Source organism: Fundulus heteroclitus, unplaced genomic scaffold, assembly GCF_011125445.2.
Source record: "Fundulus heteroclitus isolate FHET01 unplaced genomic scaffold, MU-UCD_Fhet_4.1 scaffold_173, whole genome shotgun sequence".
NCBI classification, from domain to species: Eukaryota; Metazoa; Chordata; class Actinopteri; order Cyprinodontiformes; family Fundulidae; genus Fundulus; species Fundulus heteroclitus.
In genome coordinates, this window is record NW_023396585.1 from 202468 (window position 1) to 222581 (window position 20114).

A 20114-nucleotide genomic window follows, 5' to 3' on the forward strand; every position below is an offset into this window, starting at 1 on the left:
TCTCTGCCTCCGATCACAACTATATAGGTTCCCTGGACAGACAGAGCCCTGATCTATCTCCTCTACCGGATTCTGACCCAGATACCCCTGCTAAACCAGAGGAAAAGAAGCTAAAAGGTGACTTGTCTCTCTGTCAACTGCAAGACAACATTGTTAAGATAATCAATGATCGCTCTGATAAGCTAGAAAATATGGTCACCCTTAACACCGTTAGCATCGATGCTCTGAAGAAGTCAATTGACTTCATATTTACGGAAGTCGAAACGTTGAAGTCTGACATGAAAACTATGAGCTCCATATCCAAGAACACTGTACAGAAACTATCTGAAGTAGAAATGAGAATAAATGAAACGGAGCGATATCAGCGTAGATGGAATTTAAGGCTACACGGAATCCCAGAGGATAAACATGAGGACATCAGAGCCAAAGTTAGCGACATCTGCTGTGCCGTTGTTGGAGAGAACCAGGTAAAGATAAAAGAACATGTTGATATCGCTCATCGTCTGGGTCGTTTCAACGATCAGCAGAGGGCGCCGAGAACCACTATGATCCGATTCACCAACAGAACATCCCGCGACCTGGTGTGGAAAATGGCTAAAACCAGCAGCTATCTGAAGGAAAACAGGCTGAGGTTTACGGAGGATCTCACCACAGCTGACAAAGCTCTGCGTGAAAATCTGTGGCCATTAATTGAGGCAGCCAGGAAGGAAGGAAAAAAGGCCCACTTTGCTGGAGTCCGAGTGATCATTGAAGGAAAAGAAGTCAAGTCACCGCTACCCTCAACTGGACAGAAATTCAGTCCTGTCCTAATGGACACTACAAGCCCTTCATAAGTAAGATCTCAGGTTCTGCTCAGATGGTCACCTACAGAACCTACACATTAATATTTGGCTTCCTTTCTATTTTCTAATCCTTGGAAGCAGTTTATCTATTCATTTGCATCATCTTAATTCACTCCACGGTTTAAGAATTGGCTATATGTTTGTTATTGAATTCTGGTTGACTGTGCTCTGCTGAATGTGTTTAAGTGTTGGGTGCCTCAGCGTTTCAGTTTATTGGCCTTTCTAGTTAATGCAGCCATATTGTTCCAAACTGCAGGCTTCTCCTAGATGTTTTGACATGCTGAGTCACTTCAGCTCCAATCAGTTCATGGTTTAAATCCCACCATTCAGGATCTGAAGATTGTTTTCTGTGTTCACTTCTCCTATATTGTCCCTTTCAATCTTCTCATTAAATGCCAGGGGTTTAAGAGAAAATGTTAAAAGAAAAGCTTTATTTTTATTTGCAAAACAACAAAAGTCTGATTTTTGTTTTTTTCAAGAATCACATAGTGTAAGAAATGATGCATCCTTTTGGAAAACTCAATGGGGAAATGATTTATGGTTTTCTCATGGCTCAGAAAGGTCAGCAGGGGTCACTATTTTAAAAAACAAATTTAATGGTTCTGTTCTACACTCAGAAAGTGATCCTAATGGCCACTATATAATATTAATCCTGAATGTCAACAACAACATTATCCTTCTTGCCAATATATATGGATATAATTCAAAACCTGAAAATGATTTCTTACTTGATGGATTAGAATCTAGTTTTCTACACTGGTTATCAAAATACCCAAATGCTCTGATTTTAATGGGAGGGGATTTCAACATTGCTTTGAATAACTCCTTAGACCGATGGCCTCCGAATGTTAATAATACTTCTTCTGTTAACTTGTCCTCCTTTATAAAAAAATTTAATCTCATAGATATATGGAGAGTCAAAAATCCAAGTTCTAGAGATTATACCTGGTCTAATAAAAATTGCACGTTAATGTCTCGCATAGATTACTGGTTAGTTTCTGATTACTTGGATAAGAATAACGTTAATCCTAGAATATTAATAACACCTTTAACCGATCATAAAGCAATATCATTGATTGCCTCACTCAGTCCTCACATTTCTCCCACATTCAAAAGTTATTATTGGAAACTTAACAATTCTATCTTAACAAATGAATTAATAATTAATAAAGTAAATTCATTAATAAACCATTTCTGGAAAAAAGCCTTAATTGATAACAATTTCACTAGAAATTGGGAACTCCTTAAATTTGAGGTTTCACAATATTTCAGAGAATTTAGTGCTTCTCTATCTAAATCCAGGAAAGATGAAGAAACAAATGTAATATCCAGAATAACTGCAATTACTCAAATCTTACCTGAAAATTTATCTGAAAATGATTTAAAGGATTTAACCATTCAACAGAACAAATTAAATGAAATATACAGAAGGAAAGCAGAGGGGGCCTTTGTGAGATCGAGGGGAAAATGGCTGGAGAAAGGGGAACAAAACACTGCATATTTCTTTCAATTAGAAAAAACCCGTGGTCAATTCAACTCAATTCAAAAACTTAACATTAACAACTTTATCACTGATGATCCCAAAACAATAGCAAAGTATTGCTCCACTTTTTACAGTGAGTTGTATGAATCACAATACAATAAATCTGAATCTGAAACTTTCTTTACATATCTTACTGAAACTAAATCAATTAATGATGACCAAAGAGATATATGTGATAGCCCCCTTTCTCCTGCTGAAGTCCTGTCTGCCATCAAGCACCTAAAACTCAATAAATCTCCAGGAGTTGATGGCCTAACTTCAGAGTTTTACATCACCTTTGCAGATCAACTGGCCCCGTTCCTCCACCGGCTGTTTGCAGAAAGCATCCATAACCAAACCCTTCCTCCTACTCTGTGTCAAGGCCTTCTGACTTTAATTCCTAAACCTAAAAAAGACCCCCTTCTGATCGATAACTGGCGTCCGATCTGCCTTCTTAACAATGACTATAAAATACTAGCTCGAATTTTTGCGATGAGGATGAAAAGTGCTCTTAACCTTATAATTGATGAAACTCAAAATGGTTTCATGACACAAAGACATATAGCTAACAACATCAGGCTAGTGTTGGATCTGATTGACTATGCAGATTTGTGTCATGATGACAGCCTTATATTATTTTTAGATTTCCGTAAAGCTTTTGACACCATTGAACATAATTTTATTTTCAAAACATTAGAGAAATTTGGTTTTGGCCCTTACTTTTGTGCAGCAATCAAAACCTTGTATAAAAATGCTAATTGTTCAATCAAGCTTCATACTGGTACCTCTCCCAGATTCGATCTTAAGCGAGGAGTGAGGCAAGGTTGCCCGGTGTCCCCATACCTCTTTTTGATCTGCTCTCAATTACTTACAGATTTCATTAAACTCAACCACTTGAAAGGTATCACTATTGCTGAAAAAGAGATTATAATTAGTCAATTAGCTGACGATACCACTTTATTCTTAAAAGATGCTTCTCAGGTTTCTTTAGCAATTAATACAGTTGAGAAATTTTCTAGAGCGTCTGGACTCTACCTTAACATTGGTAAATGTGAACTTTTAGCCCTTAAAAATTGTAACACATCCTCCATCTATAATATTCCTGTAAAAGACTCTGTCACCTATCTCGGCATAAAGATCAACAAAGATCAAATATCTAGAAATGCTCTGAATTTTAACCCTATTATAGAAAATGTACAAAAGAAACTCAATTCTTGGCTCCAAAGAGATTTATCAATTCAAGGAAGAATTTTATTAGCAAAAGCAGAAGGTATCTCCCGTTTAACTTATCCAGCTTTGTCTCTTTCTGTAAATAAACAAACATCTGACATCATTGATAAAATGCTTTACAGATTTATATGGAAAAATAGAATTCATTATATCAGGAAATCAGTTTTAATGAACTCATTGGAACTTGGTGGCCTCAATTTTCTTGATTTTTCGACCTTAAACAATACATTCAAAATAAATTGGATTAAACAGTTTCTTAAAAATTCATCCTCAATCTGGAATTTTATACCAAACTATTTATTCTCAAAACTTGGTGGCCTTAAATTTATTCTTCTTTGCAACTACAACATTGAAAAACTCCCTATAAAGTTATCTAATTTCCACAAACAAATGCTTCTGTCCTGGTCTCTAATTTACAAACACAATTTTTCGCCCCATCGCTATCATATTTGGAACAATGGAGACATTCTGTACAAACATAAATCTTTGTTCTTGGAAAATTGGTTCGAACATGGAATCATTTTAGTTCAGCAGCTTTTCAGTCCTGATGGAGTCTTAATGTCATATTCTGAACTTCTAGAAAAGTTTGGTCTCCCCATACCTCCTAAAGAATATGCACTTGTTTTTGATGCCATCCCGTCTGGTGTCATAATGCTTTTTAAATCTTCTAGAACTTCTGTTCTGACTCCACCGGATCTGGACCCTGCTAACACTAATGTTGGTCAAATCTGTTTTTCTACTATAAAACGAAAGAACAACCGTGATATACGTGCCTTATTCCAGAAGGACATTGTCTCTGCTCCAAATGCTATTTCGTATTGGAATAACTTTGCCTCCAACCTGGACTGGGGAAAAATCTGGTGTCTTCCATCTAAATATTTGATTATTAATAAGATCAAAGAAGTATCTTTTAAGATTATCCATCGTTTTTATCCCTGTAAATTTTTCCTGCAACGATACAAAAAAGACATTGACACAAACTGTTCATTCTGCCAACTCCATGAAGAAGATCTCTGTCATTTATTCTGGTCATGTAATTTCTCATATATTTTCTGGCAAGATATTTGTACATTTATTTCCCAAACAATTCTTGATGGCTTTTCTCTTAACTATATAAATGTGTTGTTTGGATTCTTCTCTTTTCCCACTAATAAAACAAAACATTTTTATATTATCAATCTAATTTTATTTGTTGCCAAATATCATATACATAAATCTAAATTTTCAAATCAGAAACCTCGCTTTGCAGCCTTTAGAGAGGAATTCAAACAATATATTAGATCTCTCGAATATTCAAAAAATAGAAAAGCCATTAAGACAATGGATTTGTGCTCTTACTTTAATATCTTTCTGAGTTAATTTTTCATTTATTTATTGGCTTTTCGATTTGTTTGTGCTTGATATGTAACACCCTGGCATTACTGTCTTGTCTGTTTTATTACTCATTTGTATTGTTAATTTTGCTTGTTTGTAAACCCCTTTATTATCAATAAAAAAAAAAAAAAAAAAAAAAAAAAAAAAAAAAAAAAAAAAAAAAAAACCTCCCAACACTTCCTGATCATGTGATTTACAGTAAGATCTGCAGCGTCCGCTAAGCAACAGCAACAAATTTCCCTTTACTTTCACTTTCAGTCTTGCAGGGTGGATCCACTGAGCCAGCGCCATAGAGATTGAAAAGAGTTGCGACACTCTTGATGTCACCGCCAGGGCAGTCACGTGGTTCATGTAGACCGCTATAGTTCCAAAACATACGCTGGCTGTCATGTTCTTCTATGGGACAGACAGCAGCGATTGCGTTATTTAACGGTTAATACATATATAAACATACACCCTACTACTTTTTCAGCTGTTATTGCATGATTACATATTTGTTAATGTCATTTTTCCATTTTGAGAGGCAGGGTGACAACAAAAAGCTGTATATTACTTAGATACGTTTTACATTTTTTGGGGGAAAAGCTTATGTTCATGTTCGTATGAACAGGAGTACAGGCTAGAATGGCTCTAACTTAAGTTTTCTTTTCCATATCATTCATGTGATGACAGATGTCTCATGATTTTCATTTTATGGCGACTGGGCTGTATTATTGATTACCGTGATTTTGCTTATAAATTCCCATTCAGCCATTAGCTTACCTTGGTGGTAGCGTTAGGTCTGCCGTGGTCCATTCAGCATTCGCCTAGCAGCTAGCTCACTTCTGATAAGTGGTCACCCCCAGACCACAACGTGAAAGATGATCATGTTAAGACTATGAATATAATTTTAAGATTAAGCCATTCACATATTATCAAAAGCATTATGCTTATATGTTTGGGTCTATAGGTAAGTGCAGAGCTATTAAGATTTTTCTCTACGTCTCTGGATTAATGCACAGAGTAAGAGTACGGTTAGCTGCAGAGAGAGTGATAGAGAACAGTGACAGGCAACACTCCCATTGGACTCCGTTGTTGCTTTTTTGAGAAAGAACAGTCCATTCAGCATTTACACCCACTTTTTCTGATGAGGCAGGAGTTGGCCACACAACAATGATAATTTTAATACTAAGCCATGCACAAAGAATCAAATATATTAAATAACAACTCATTAAGCTTGGATGAATGATTCAAATATTGTTTAATAAAAAATACTGAGTGACACAACAAGATGTGTGTGTGTGTGTGTGTGTATCTAACTGGAAAAACAAGAACAAAGTGAAGAAACAGGGAGGAATATTATAAATACATTTAAAAAAAAAATCCTCCACATACATCAGGCTTCAGAGTGCATCAGGGCTGAAGGGAAGGACAACATTAATAATAAAAGGTAGCTCTATGGCTCTGCACTGAGCTATATGGATCATAGACATAATATAAGAGTAGACCCCGCATTGACTGTCGCTGCGCAGGAATTACGGCCGCCATCATGGGGCGGTCGACCTGCTACCCAATCCTGCTGATTCAAACTTGGGTAAAGTTAGAAAGATTCTGTGAATATCTTTCTAACTTTACCCAAGTCTGATACAAGCTGAACACACTAACGATGCCTCAGCACTGTGCGGCTCATTTTTGTTTAAATCGAGGGACTATCTACGTCACAGGTCGAGGGATAACTTTTTACAAGTAAGATGAAAAAACATTGTTTATATTTTTGATTAGAATGTGATTTTTCTAATATTAGGTAGAGAGATACAGATCACACATCCAAGACTTTGTGACATAGTCTCTCCAAAGCTGCTTCTGCTCCGTGAAGGTATCAGAGCTTCGTTAGACATTAGTGAATAAATTATATATATATATATATATATATATATATATATATATATATATATATATATATATATATATATATATATATATATAAGAAACGCCCCCCCCCCCCCCCCCCCCCACACACACACACACACACACACACACACACACACACACACACACACGCACATTTTAGTTTATTTGGCTAAAAACGGAGTTATCTGTTTTTGCAAATGAACTCTACATATGCAGTGAACCCTCGCTATATCGCGGTTCACCTTTCACGGTCTCGCTGCTTCACGGATTTGCATTGATGAGCCGTTCATTACAGTTCTCAAACATAATCGATGGTGTCATTTCGGTTTAAAAGTTTAAAAGAATATTTTTGCCCAGAAGAAAAAAGAGCGACAACAACTACCGATAACTATGTTCTTCTCTCGAAAAAAAAACACACCTGCACGGCGGGCTTTAGAAGAAAAAACGCTACAGAGCGGAGTGAGATGCAGCGGCTCAGTCAGAAGAGCAATGAAATACACGCGACTCACTATTTGTCCTACTGTACTTCGTATTTTTTTCATAATCATTTTTCAGTTTCTCCCGTTCTAATCCAATGACTCGGGTCGCGATGGGGCGGTGCTGATCTTCGCGTAATTATTTTACTACATAGTAGTTATTTGTCAAATAAATAAATAAAAAACGTTTATACAGTACTTTTATTTGTTAAAGAAATGCTTGGGACTGTAAAAAGGTTTGGTTCTTTGGTTTCATTGTACTGTGGAGTATTTCATTGTATAATAATTGTAAACAAAAATAAAGGTTATACTACTTCACGGATTTCGCATATCACAGGTTTTTTTTGGAACTTATACATATATATGTGTACATAAATATGTGTACATGTATAAATGTATTTGTTTATATAGTAATACAAAACTTATAAACGTATGAGTGGCTGTGTTTTGAAACATCCATCCTGTCAGAATATTATATTACTTTTAACTCCACTAAGATTATTTAAACGCACTGGACCATTTGCTATAGTTTTAAAGTTTTAAGCAAAAAATAAATAAATAAAAAAAATTAAAAAAATAGTTCAAAATTAGTTCAATACTCAACGAGTTATAGTTGATGAAAATAGATTCTGCGCCTGGTCAACACAATACACTGAGCTGAGCTGTCGACCACCCCAGAATTGGTGCCTCTAAATCCCGTCAGCGCCCATAGGCGAAAGCGGTCGATGCGGGGTCTACTCTTATATTATGTCTATGGGGTGGATAGCATAGATGCTACACACGTAGACGCCTCATTGCGTGCTGGAGCGCGTCCTCAGTTGCCGCCATCTTGGATGGGTCTCTCTTACTCTAGGCTTGCATAGGAAGCGACAGGGGTAAACACTGAGGAAGTAACTCTGCCCGTATTTTGTGCTGTTTACGGTTGCATTTAGCGGCTATAACTAATGACAATATACTATGTGGTGTAGATGACCATTTGGGATGAGATTGGTTATAAAGATAGTTTTTACATGGCAAGAACAATGCAGAAACCCAACAAATTGACTGTAATTTTGTGCTTATTAATCTCTTGTAGCTGTATTTAACAAATTAAGGCTCAATCACAGTGCAAAATTAAGTACCCTGGATTTAAAGAGCACAAACACATGCAGGAAGTTGTGCAAAACAGTTATTTTCAAGGGTCTTAAGCTCCAGTCCTATTTGCAAGCAGGGTGGTGTAAAACACTGGAATGACCTGGATATTTGAAAGAACATTTTTTAGGCCTCTAAAAAACCAGGATGTATGCATGTGTGTATGCACAGCACACACAAATATAAAGAAACAATTGCTGGTGTGTAGAGAAGGCTCAGGATTGTAATGTGAGGGTGAAATAAAGTTAAATAAACATTTCAACTTGTTTTTTTATTAATATATAAAATGTATTAATTTATATATTTATGTCTCTTTTTTAAGACCATAAAACAGTATTTCAGAATGAAATCATATATTTATACAATAATATACCATATGCCTGTTAAAGAGCATACATTTTTCAGATAGGCTGTTTAAACAACATATTTAAGCATTAAAACATGTTTTTTCATATGTGACAGCATCCTGCATCGTAACCACATCTCTGCTTTTTGAAACAACCAAACTGTGTGAAAATTGGGTAAAAATTCAAGGATTTATGATTTATTTTAAGTTGGCAAACAGCTTCCTCAGTACAAATAAATGCAATAGGGTCGCGCGAGAGACCCATCCAAAATGGCTAACGCGCTAAAAACGTCAGCTCCAGTAGGCAGCGACAGTCCATAGGGCGTCTACCTATAAAATGTCTATGTGTGCATAGCAGCTTGGGGTGGCTGGGGCTCTATCAGCGAGAACTGTTCTCACTGACTCTTGAAGAGATATGTAAAGGCTTCTGGACAGTGCTGATTAATCTGTAAGGGATCCGCCCAAATGTTCTAGTTCACTTCATGAAAGCTGGTTCTCATGGTTCTAGAGTGCAGAACAGAATGTTCCAAATTACAAAAAAGTGAAAGTAAATGAAAAATAATATTTCAAACTCAAAATTTTAAACTCAAAATAGTTTCATAACTTCACAACTTACAAGGGTATTTTTATTCATCATGGGAACGTTTACAGTTTATAATTTTTTCTCACAATATTAATTTGTATTGATGAACCGATCAGTATTCATTCTAGTTATACTACTTTTACAAATTAAAGGGTGTGGAACCTTTTTCTTCCAAAAGAAAGGTAATTGTTTTTATGTTACATCAATTTAGAGATTTCCAAGGTTCTCATTACTCAGTAGTGAATACAGTTCTGCTGCAGCATATGCATCCGAAGGAGCACCACAACCATTTTTGTCCATAAGGAGGATGCAAAGCTCAAAAATAGTTTCATCACAGGGGTACTTCCCTTTTGGGGAGCACTCCTCCTTGCAAACAGATTCATCCTCCACCAGAACAGTTTGTCCTGTGCGGCATACAGCTGTGACATGCTGAATTTGAGAATAGGGCGTCCTCCAGGTGTCCCATGGGTGAGCCTTGGTCTTATTAGGTGTGTATTCCATGTTCTTACAGCCTTGTCCAGTTGATCCTATGACTACAAATAATCAGTTAAAATGGATACCAGCAACAAGACCACTTTAAATTCTAAAAGGAATAATTTATTTTAGCAATCTACAGATTGACATGGAATGGAAAAGCCAGTACAGTGGGTATTTTGACAATTACAAACATACAATATTTTGAGATATTGCTGCTAGGAGTGGATATTGGATTGAATTTAATTATTTACATCTCAACATAAATGCATTTTTGCACAAATGCATTTTTGCACCATTATTTTTGCACACAAGACAGTTTGAACATTCTCCTGCTCAATGTGACTGCACACTGTTTTTCTCCAGCTTTGTTTAGATTTTGATCACTGCTGCGCTTTGTATTGTAAGGTTGCCTTATTTCACCTGGAATCGCACACTACTCTTGTAAGCTGTATCCAGTGAAATTTCGTTCTGTATACACTCTGTACTAAGTCTAAGTAAACTGCATGCACACCATTGTGATAGTGTCATGTAAACAGTCACTTAGAAATTACATGGATAAGGTTGAGACAGCAGAACTGCATCAGGTTTTGTCCAAGAAGTTGCCTGTGAAAATAGTCATTATCACTCAGAATTTTATAAATGTTCATCCAATATTGCACAAGCTGCTTATGTAAAACTCCTCACCATGACTGTATCCTTTGATTTGCTGTAACATCCGTGAAGAAAGCTTCTTTCTCCTGCATAATGGTCCTGGATATTCCTCCGTAAGAACAGCTGCATTTCTTTGACATGCCTGTTTTCTGTACCTGGGTCGGTTTGTACCTGCTGTGGAAAGCCTCCAATATATGTCTCTGTGTTAATGAATTAGTCCGCAATTACTTTTTGGTCACTGTTAGTATAATATGGTTCCATCCACATGACGTGATGACTAAATCCGTCAATGCAGCCATTAATTGCTATGCCACATGGCTTAAGTTTATCATATCAATGCACATGCCACAGTGCATTGGTCCTGCTGATGCAGGACCTTGCAGTCGACCACTACCAGACAGCTCCTCTTCCACGAAAGAAGCAATTTCTTCTGAATTCGTTTGGTTCTTTCTTCAAGTAAGAGTTGTCATAAAATGCAACTTTATTCTGAAGTATTACGACTTTATTCTCATAATGTTACGACTTTATTCTTGTAATATTACAGCTTTTTAAAACATCTTCTCTAGTCTGGCCCTAATACTCCATTTCCCCTCAGAAAGTCGAATACATTTTTTTAAGATTATTGTCGGGTCAAATATGGCAGCTCCTCGCATCAACAACAGTAAACTGTGATAAAACCCAATTGTTTTACAAGGTACAGTATAGTGCATCTAAAATTATTGCTACATTTAGCAGCAGCAACTCTGAATAAACAAATTAAAAGTGTTTTTAGGTGGAAGGTACAGCTTTAAATGACATTTTTATTTTGACCTGGCCATCGTTGAAAATAAGAATTGGTTCTGAACCAACCTACCTGATAAAATAATGGTTAAAAAAAAAAAAAAAAAATAATAATAATAATAATAATAATAATAATAATAATAATAACATTTTAAGAGGTACAAACAAAACAACAGCCTATGCTGGCCATATTGGAAGCCTAACCTTTTGTTTTTTATTTTGGAATCTTGACTTCCCTGATTGTATTTACTGGAACGTTTCTTACTCTCATTTACCCCATTCTCTGCTCCTATTTTCATTTTGGAGCAACGTCAGTCTGCCTCTGTCTGTTGGGCCTGTAGTTTTCTATTGCCACCATCCGATTGACTGGAGGTGTACTGCAGTTTTCTTCACAACTTACCCGTACGTCATTAGGCTGATTTAAATAAATCACTCATTGCAATGGAAACACACCAACTTAAAATCCCCGGTCTTTGCTTTACCCAGGTGACCCAAAGCCCGGGGCTCTAAATCTCTTGACTTTTATTGAAAAATTATCTATTTTTAGGACAAGATGAAAATAAGCCTCTGATCAAAGAGTGAGAAAATCAGCAGGAGACCAGGAGAGCAATAGAATATCAGTTTATGGAAACATGGAAAAGTCCTATAACCCCCACTCCCAACAGTGAAAGTGGCTCTGTTGGAGTTGAAAGTGAAAGTAACTGCTACTGCAGAGAAGCTGGAGAGTTTATTGTAAGTCACATGATCAGGGCTGGGTGGAGTTTATTATAGACTGAGAAACTAGCAGGAGAGAAGCAGTGCAGTAGAACATTAGCTTGTCAGACAGGAAGAACGATTATTACCCCACAGAGAAGCTGCAGTCACAGAACCAGGCCCAAGGTGAAGTTTCTCTATAGACTGAGAAACTCAGCAGGAGAACAGCAGACCGTCAGAATATCAGGTCATGGTGGAAACAGAGTAAATAGTAAAAATAGAGTTTGCTGTAAATCACATGTGCAGGGTGGAGCTTGTCTATGCAAGGACTGAGAGGAAGAGGACAGCAGAACACCAGATCTTTGGCAGCGTGAAGCATTAAGGTAATCCTTTATATGATCATGCTTCTCAGCTACCTGTTTTGTTTAGTTTTTTACTTTCTGAAGAACAAAATCTATATGTGAAGGTTTTTTTATTTTAAGGAATGACTGCTGTTGATATTTTTGATGTATCTTTGTCAGTGTTATAATAACTTTTTTTAAGTTTATTCTACTAAGAAAATTATGAATTGATTAAGTTTCTTTCTTTAGTAATAGAAATTGAACATTTTCACACATGCTCGTGGTACTACAGCTTCAAGAGTAGTCTGATCAAAATATTTCTTGTTTCAGGTCTGTTATGATTAAAGATCTGTAGTGAGAATCAGATATTTTATCCATAGGATCTTCTGTGTAAATTGTTGTTCATAAAAATGTTGGCTAATAGTCTAAGATAATTACAATATCTGCCACATAAAGTCTCCATAGGTATCTCCAGCTTGGAAGTAAGTGAGGAATCAGGAGTTTAAAAAAATGTCTAAGCCAAACTCAGGACATAGCCTTGCTTCCCAGGTAAGTTCACTTTACTTCTAATATGATCTGAGTAATATGAGGATGTCATATTGTTGGGTTTTTTTTGTTGTGTTGTGGGGCTGTGTTGGTTAACGCGGCTCTGCAGCATTGCGTGGATATCGGGGGTAGTTCCCCTCGATTGGCAGACTGGGGTGGTGGTCCCCCTATTTAAAAAGGGGGACCGGAGGGTGTGTTCCAACTACAGAGGAATCACACTCTTAAGCCTCCCTGGTAAGGTCTATTCCAGGGTTCTGGAAAGGAGGGTCCGTCGGATAGTTGAATCTCGGATTCAGGAAGAGCAGTGTCGTTTTCGTCCTGGCCGTGGAACACTGGACCAGCTCTATACCCTCAGCAGGATTCTGGAGGGGGCATGGGAGTTTGCCCAACCAGTCTACATGTGCTTTGTGAATCTGGAGAAGGCATTCGACCGTGTCCCCCGGGGGATCCTGTGGGGGGTACTCCGGGAGTATGGAGTACCGGACCCTTTAATAAGGGCTGTCAGGTCCCTGTACGACCGGTGTCAGAGTCTGGTCCACATTGCCGGCAGTAAGTCGGACTCGTTTCCGGTGAGAGTTGGACTCTGCCAAGGTTGCCCTTTGTCACCGATTCTGTTCATAACTTTTATGGACAGAATTTCTAGGCGCTGCCAAGGTGTTGAGGGGATACGTTTTGGTGGCCTTAGGATTGCGTCTCTGCTATTCGCGGATGACGTGGTCCTATTGGCTTCATCAGGGCGTGATCTACAGCTCTCACTGGAGCGGTTCGCAGCCGAGTGCAAATCAATGTCTCCAAATCCGAGACCATGGTCTTGAACCGGAAAAGGGTAGAGTGCCTTCTCTGGGTTGGGGAGGATGTGCTGCCCCTAGTGGAGGAGTTCAAGTATCTTGGGGTCTTGTTCACGAATGAGGGGAGGATGGAGCGGGAGATCGACAGGCGGATTGGTGCAGCGTCTGCTGTGAAGCGGGCGCTGTACCGATCCATTGTGGTGAAGAGAGAGCTGAGCCAAAAGGCGAGGCTCTCGATTTACCGGTCGATCTACGTTCCTACCCTCATCTATGGTCACGAGCTTTGGGTCGTGACCGAAAGAACGAGATCCCGGATACAAGCGGCCGAAATGAGTTTTCTCCGTAGTGTGTCTGGGCTCTCCCTTAGAGATAGGGTGAGGAGCTCAGTCATCCGGGGAGGACTCAGAGTAGAGCTGCTGCTCCTCCACGTCGAGAGGAGCCAGTTGAGGTGGCTCGGGCATCTGGTCAGGATGCCTCCTGGACGCCTCCCTGGTGAGGTGTTCCGGGCACCTCCCACTGGGAAGAGGCCCAGGGGAAGACCCAGGACACGCTGGAGGGACTATGTTTCTCGGCTGGCCTGGGAGCGCCTTGGGATTCCTCCTGAGGAGCTGGCCCAAGTGGCTGGAGAGAGGGACGTCTGGGCCTCCCTATTGAAGCTGCTACCCCCGCGACCCGACCCCAGATAAGCGGAAGAAGACGGACGGACGGACGGATATTTTTGTTTTACCTATAAACACAAGAATCAATTAATCAGAGATTATAGTGTATTACTCTTAATGTAAACAAATGTAACAAAAGGCTGTTTCAGAAGTTCAGACAAAAAAACAAGAATGCTGACAACCATAACATCTAAATAAAATAAAATAACTGTCATTCTAGAAGAGAGAATAATGTTATCAGTAAGAAAACGGAAGCATTCTGAAAAACTTTAACAAGACAGATATTTAAAAACAAAACATATGATCCCATTGTATTTATCTTGAAATATAAGATGCTAAAAATATGACTAATATAATAATTGTTATCAAGACATTAAGATCATATTGATATGTGATAGAGGAAATCAAGGATAAACCTAGTTTATTAAGCAATCAAATAAGGTGAGGCAATTAAAATGTTTACAAAAAGCCAGTCTAAAGGTAATTCTAATAATTAGCTTTTTAAAACACACTCAACTGCTCTAATAGAAAATATCCTGTACCTGTATATCACTTTTATCAAGTTGGTGGACTCTAAAGTGCTTTGCATATCTTCAACATGCTGACAATGATAAGCTACATATTTACCAACAGCTGCCCTGGGCAGAAGCAAAGCGTATATTCAAATGGCACCACTGGGCTCCCTGACCACTGGCAGTAGGAAAGGCGGTAAACAGCAGAGATGGACAGATGTGGGTTCAAATGAGCAACCTGCTGGTTATAAGACAAACTATTACCTCCTCGGCCATGGTTACAAAATTTGTAGGATGGCTTTTCCAAGGGTGAGGCCATAATAATTAATAGAAGTCTCACACTGAGTTTTGGTTTCCCCCTTTGGTATTCAGCAAAAGAACTATAGACCTAGAGCTATGTGAAGCTAAAAGGAGGGGGTCTGCTGTAGGGCTGAACAGTTAATTGCATTTGCAATATAATCGCGATAAAAAAAAAAATTAAATCGTGGAGGTCTGCAATTTTTGGCTACGTAACAATTAATGGATCAAACAAGTCATTTAGCTGTCGGTGACATGTTTAAAGTGGGTTTGCTTCCACATGGAAGAGAAAAGAGTTACAGCAGTGAGATGATATTTGATAATATTAATATTTGTTTTAGAGTTTATGTAATCATAATGTTTTTAATAGAAACCTTCAGGAATCTCACCATAGCATTAAGTACAATCAAACTGATTAATGTATAGACTTGTTTGTTGGTTGCACAAGGATTGATGTCCAACTCAACCAGCTATTCTGTTGAATAATAATATTCAGGTTACTAAAGTTACATTACACGTTACAGGTTACATTTATTGTTTTAAACAGTCCTTGTTTACAAACATCTTTATCTGCAGGCCATTTTTGTTGCTTGTGGATAATGCAGAGAAAGTCAAAATTAAATTGCAATTATGGTTGAAATATATCGCAATTTAGATTTTTGGTAAAATCGTATAGCCCTAATATGTTTAAAAAGACATGATAAACTAAACTGAAAAAAATAATTTAAATTGCAATCGCAATATTAAGATAAAAAACTCTCAATCAGATTATTTTCCAAAATCGTTCAGCCCTAGTCTGCTGGGTGTGTAACATGATAGTAAATCAGTTAAATAGTGTAGACCAAAACCATTAATACTTCTAAAATCAAAAATTCCTTCAAATAAGCACTTGTAGCCAATTTAGAGACTTTCCAATTGGTTTAATGTGTGTTCCTTTTCTGGTCGATATGAGCAATCTTACAGCTGTTTGTAATAACAGCGATGCTATGTTCTTCTAATGAAAAGCATGGTTTAATTGGCTGACTGATTGATGATTACTAGACTTTTTATGTAAGCAAATGACTCAAATGCAATGTTGTTTAGATGGTAAAATAAATTGTTTGAAAATATATATATACTTAAATGACGTTTTTACAACCCAGTCTAAACATGTGAGTTCCACTTTGGTCCACAGGGGGAAAATATGTTATTCCAAGTTCTCTGAAAATATTTTAGTGTGCTCACTGAAAAATGTGGCAATGTTACATTATCTACCGTTGAGTCTTTGCTATGGACAGAGCAATTCTTTATCACCAACTTGCACCGACGTCCCCTATACACAGATAATGACATTTGAGCAAAACAGCTACCGTTGCATTAATTTTAATGATATTAAATGACAGCAAAATGTATGAATAACATTTTCATAACCTTCATTCTTTTGTTTAATAGTTTTGCTGAAGATTTGATTGTCACACGTTCTACTGTTGTGGAAGCTGGAGCTACAGAAGCTCCTTCGAACAAACCAGTGCTGCGTCCCATTTAGGAGCTGTCCCAATTCAGGGGCTGTATCCTTCGAAGAACCCGTAGGCTGAGTACTTCCAAGACCATGAAAAAGAGAAGACCGGAAGAGATCGGCTTGAGATCTTACCTTAGTGTTACTCCTGTTGCCAACAATCGAGACAGGGTCAAGCAGCTAAGAAGCTAAACATACAGAACTCGAAGATTAATCCCATTGTCTTCTCTGCTTTATAAATAACAACATGTTTTTTTATTTTACCCTTTACATATTCATTATGGCCCACAATATTTTATTTGAAATGTTGCTTTATTTGCTTTTATTAAATTCCAATTCATTAATCAGCCAGATGTTTAACTTTACGTTGCAATATGTCACTGAACAAAATTCACTTATGACTAATACCATTTGTGTAATTTTGTAAACCCCAAAACCTTCAGAGCAAAGCTATCATCAATTTATCTGTAGAAAATAATGAACTTATCAAACACTGATATTAGATATCTCAATGATTTTTCATTGCGCAAAGTCAGCAGGAATTTGAAAGGAATCTGCCGGGAGAAAGGCGCTCTGTCTCGGGATACTGAGCCTAGACTCCCGCAGTCAGCTGGAGGCCAGCAGAGGGCAATCGGCCAGGAGAGAATTGCTCTCTCGGCGCACTGAGCCTTCCCTCCACCATTGCTGTTTCCGGTTAAAAAGCTCTGTTCAACCCCCAATGACTCACGGGATAGGATTAGCTACGAAGGATACACCGGACCCTTCCTTTAAATCAGGCAAAAGAAGGACACAATTTTCTTTCAAGGACTGGTGATTTGGAACATCCTTCATTGCCGCGCTGTGATGTAATCATTCTACAAATACATCCTTCGAAGGATGCAGGACCTGAATTGAGACACTTAGTCTGTGATTATTCCCAGTTTTCACAGAGGTAAATGTAACAGTTTAAGATACGATTCTATAAATTTTAATGACTTTAACAGCATGAAGTATGAGGTTAAGGTGATGATATAATATTCACTTTTTGCTAGAAATGTCATCAAACTGCATATAAATGCTGATCATTTTTTTAAATGTTGAGATTTCCACGTAAAGTACTGGGAATGGAAACCATGTTCTTTTAGACTTAGACTTAGACAGACTTAGACAACTTTATTTGTCATTTTGTATGCACATTTTGTATGAGTGCGTACAGAACGGAATTTCGTTGCATACAGCTTTGTAAATTGCAGTAAAAGTTAGATTACAGTTTTAGGTGCAGCAGAGATTTAAAAGTAAACATAGATTTAAAATACACTATAAAAACAATTGAAATGTAAGCAATGCAGGAGAAGGTCAAAGCTCTATTTATTTTTTTATTTTTTGTTGGGAGAAACTTGATAGTCACTCGACCAGGTTGCATGACTGTTTAAGTGAATGGGCCTAATAAATGTAGGACAGAATCATATTAAGGAGACAAATTTCCCCCTGTGAATCACATAGCTATTGTACGTTTTTAGTACGACTGGGTTTTTATTTGCAATGTCCACTCTGGGGGAACTATGATGCTAGCTTAGTAGTGCAGTCTGCTGTGTTAAAGAACTGAATGTACTGCTGTAAAAAAGAAGGTTAGCTTACCTTATAGGAGCTGTCCTTTTATCTTTCTCACCTAATCATCTCTGAGCTTCTGCAGGCATACGTTCGCAATTGTTCTTAATCAAGAAGCTTTATGTGAGACAAGCACAAACTGCGTCATTTAATGATAATTTCTGATTGCATAGAAGGTTTAAAGGTGACTAAGTTTGTTTTCGGTAAGCCATTTGCAAGGTGTAAGGTTACAATGACCTTTATCCCATGTGGGTGCTGTGTGAATGACAGCTATCAAGACCTCTATAATTAGAGCACTCAATACTTACTTTGGATACAGTTTAATAAAATTTGCATTCCAATTTTACTGGATGCATATGAATATAGCAAAGTGTCTTTCTTGGGCTTAAAGTCTGTCAGAATGCATGATATGATTTAAATATGCAGAATGAAGAAAAAAGGGAAAAAGCATCCAGTATATAACAAAAGAACCCAGAATATTATCTAAATCACTGCAATTCTTATTTCCCTCACTTAAACTCAGTGTGCATAATAAAATAAAACAATCATTTGAAAACAGCTTTTCACATTTATCCAATGAAATCAGTTTATTTATATAGTACCAGTTTACCCCACATTTCATCAATCATAGAGGCATCTGTAGAGAGTCAATTCAATATCAAATCAAGTATATGAGATACCATTAAATACTGCAAGACAGGACCAAATGTATCATACAATTACAAAGGTAATTTATCATTACCAGTAAATGGTGTTCGATGCAAAATGTTTGTGGTTGACAAAAAAGCATAACATGAGAAATGTGTGAGGGTCAAGTAGTTTTTAAAACTGTTTGTTCTAAACACTTTATCTCCTCAGCTTCCAGAATTTTGTCAGCTTAAGTCTTTAATCTGAAGGAAAGTTGTTCATCATGTTTAGATTTTGAAACAAACTTTCTGTTTTGCAGATGCAGTTGGGCCCAGTAATGTGTGCACAATGTCATAATGAGATTTTTACTTCTGTCGTATACAATGCGGAGATGAATGTCCGTCGTCATTTCCAACTGGATATGTTTAAAACAAGGGATGGCAAGAAATCCTTCAGCAGCTCCAGCTTTACCTGTACAGAACAGGTGAGGTCAACGGGTTTGAATAGATGTATTTTATTTCTGAATATATGTTACTATATATTTCTATCTGTGCTGGTCACAGAATTGTGTTAATGTAGAACAATGCATATGTAGGCTTAGTATTAAATCACTACTTAAAACACTCAACCTTTCCTGTTGCTACAATTAAAATATCAGAAAAAAACAAGAAACTTTAAGACACTCAAAATGACACAAATTAATTTTGTGAAACAGTCAAACCACAAAATGGTTGTCTGTCTGTCTTTATGTAATGTAATCTATCATGTGGTTTCCACTTTTTTAGCAAAGTGACCTATAATTTCATTGAGAGTGCCCTTAAATGTTATATTTATAATAATAATAATTACAATAATCCTAATAATAATTATTGTTCTTGTTGTTGTTTTTATAGAAGAAAAGTTGTTCAACATCTTTTGTTTTTTAACGCAAATCTTCTCTGCTGCTTTGACAGAATCATGTGAAACACAAGGACACAGTCAAGTGTCCACATTGTGATAAGATGTTTTGGCTGTGTATTGACTTTAAGGTTACTTACCAGCCCGAAAAATTTGGCGTTATAGTGTCCATCACTACTGAGAGGGTGAGTGAAGGTTAACCTTCTTTATCTACAGTTACATATATGAAGATGTTGTTTAAATGAACACATGGTGTTTTAAATCTAGACAAGAACCATAATGAGGTCTTCTTTGTGATCTTTAACATGTCAGTAAGAGATTATCCACCAGAGAAGATCCAGGGGTTTGTTCTTCGTACGTTGCTTAAAAC

General features: G+C 37.3%; 1 long non-coding RNA gene across 1 annotated transcript; it reads left to right on the top strand.

Moving 5' to 3' along the window:
- Positions 1-12100: 12100 nt before the first annotated feature.
- Positions 12101-19192, top strand: LOC110367830. The gene is made up of 3 exons (XR_004928542.1): positions 12101-12378; positions 12793-12885; positions 19167-19192. It is a non-coding gene; the product is annotated as an uncharacterized LOC110367830 (long non-coding RNA).
- The last annotated feature ends 922 nt before the right edge of the window (positions 19193-20114 follow it).